We start from the raw sequence: 2539 nt of genomic DNA, 5'->3' as shown, positions 1-2539 counted from the left end.
TCTTTTATTTTTCGAATAAATTATATTTTTAACTTTTTGGGATGTTGTTAAAAAATTTTACTACACAAAAAAGTGTTTTTTTTCTTACAGTTATTATTATCAGTTAAATTTTTCTTTCAAATACACAAAATTAAATTGTCATAAAAATAGAAAAAAATTATATTTGTTAAATAAAAAATCAATTTCTTCAAGAAACATATTGAGACGTTTCATAATGGATTATTTTAGAAGTAAATACCGCGATTATAGAAACTGTAAGTATTTGTTGACTTTCTTAAAAAATGTTTTAAAAATATCTGTTTTTGTCAATAGTTTTTGAAATTGTGTAGATGCGGGATAATAATAATAATGGACAAGATTTTCTATGGAAGTTAAGGTAAGAATACTTTTTTGTGTTATCCCATATAATTTTAATTTTAACATACATATTTTACAATTTGTTTCATATTTTGGAATTCGCAACTATGTATATCGAGGGAAGAGAGAGCTGCTCCACCTCCGATAACAGCAAATACAACATTTTGGGGTTAGAATAAATGAAAACAGTTTTTGTATGTAAAAAGTTGTCATTAAAAATAACTAAAAAATCAGTAAATTTTACTGTTTTTGTAAGCAAATTTTTTTTAGTAAAAACAACTGAAAAAAACTTTGTATCTACGTAATTTGTTAGTTAAAAAATCAACATTTAAAAATAACTGAAAAACTCATTTGAAATAAATGAAAAGTTTGTAGTCCGTTTTTTTAATGATATTTCATTTGTTTGAAATGATTTTTCAGTTGAATTTACCTACATAATATTTTGAGTGTATATATGGCTATGACTAGATCGCTTTGTAATCTAGTTAAGATATAGACTATCCCAGCAACATCTTAATTAGTTTAGAAATAGTTTTTTACCATATATTTTCTCTAGAATTCTAACTCATTATTTTAACATGGTGATGATATTGAAGACATGTACTTAAAATGATCGTTAATCACAACTTATAAAAGTACTTACAAATAAGGAGTTAAATTTTTTAATTTTTTTTTGTTTTAAAATGTAAAAAAAAAAATTACTCACGCAGAATACGAAATTTCGTTTAGTTTTCTTTGAAATCATCAAAATTTAAATCGCAGGTACCGTAAGATTACCTAATTTGTTTACTATTTTATTTGTTTCTTAATTGATCAGAATTTATATTAGTTTTTCCGAAAATTTTAAAATTTTACTTAACAAAATTGCTAAAAGATTGAAACGGGATTTTCGAAACTGTCATCTGATATTTTTAGCATGACTATACCCCACATGAGAATAAAACTAACATTTAATATACAAAAACATGGTTTTATTAGAAAATTTCGTAAACTTTGTCACTTTTTAATATTTCTGATTAAAATGTTTAGTAACACTAAATGAACGGAGGAATTGGTAATAACTTTTTTGATTTTTGTATATTATAATTTATTGGATCGATTGATACATATTTTATTTGCTGCTAAAATTCAAAAAGATAAATTTAGTCCTAATTTTTTGTAAAAATTGTGTTTCCCTTAAAAGCTGTGTTGCCTCCAGCTTAGGTGGTCCTACCACGCTTAATTCTTCTGGAATAAATTTCTTTAACTCTAATTGTACGTCTATAGGTAGAGACGACCGCTGTTCGCATCTTTTAATTTTTTAATTTAATTCAAAAGATGGAACTACATCCCTACACACCATAATTTTACGACTAGATCATCTGTAAACTAAACTAGAAATATTTAAAAAATTATACTTAAATTTTTTCTTCATTCCAAAATTTCAAAGAGATTTAAGTTCAAACGATTAAAAACCAGTTATGATCGGTACCAAAGTGTTAAGCTAGCTATACACGGTTATCAGATCTTACAACGTTGGCACAATAATGTTTGTCAAATGTCTAACAACCGTGTGAACTTAAAATTTCTGTCTTGCAACGTTGTTACGGAAAGTATTTTTCAGTATATTGTAAAACAATAATTTTGCCTGGAATCTGACAACCGTGTAAGAGCATTATGCCGCCATCGTCGGATAATTTTCTCACAATCTTTATTATCAGATTTGCGAATTTTATGCATCTGATAATGGAATCATTGTCCAATAAAAGAGATTTAAGGTTTTGTTTCTCTAAGGACTATGTATATACAAATTTTGCAGTGATGACAATAAGATATTTAAATTTCAAAGAATTATCTTAAGTAATAAAACTTGTAGTTTGCTAGTCCATGCATAAACTGACACATAATATGGACTTAACTTTCTAGGAAATATTGTATTAGTTCTGCTATTAGTTTTAAAATGCCTGATTATTACCTGTACTTGTTTTACTTTGGCTTTGATACCAATGATTTTTGATCGGAATTAGTACGGTGGCAGTATTATACAGTCGAAACTTGTTTTACGGAATGCTTTCGGAATTAGTTTTTATTATAACCTACATCACTATAGTGGGGAGGGTATTATACGTTTGTGCTGATGTTTGTAACATACAAAAATATTGGTCCAATACCCACCTTAAAGTATACCGATCGATTCAGAATC

Source organism: Lucilia cuprina, chromosome 2 (assembly GCF_022045245.1).
Source record: "Lucilia cuprina isolate Lc7/37 chromosome 2, ASM2204524v1, whole genome shotgun sequence".
Taxonomy (NCBI): Eukaryota; Metazoa; Arthropoda; class Insecta; order Diptera; family Calliphoridae; genus Lucilia; species Lucilia cuprina.
This window is presented reverse-complemented; position numbering follows the sequence as displayed.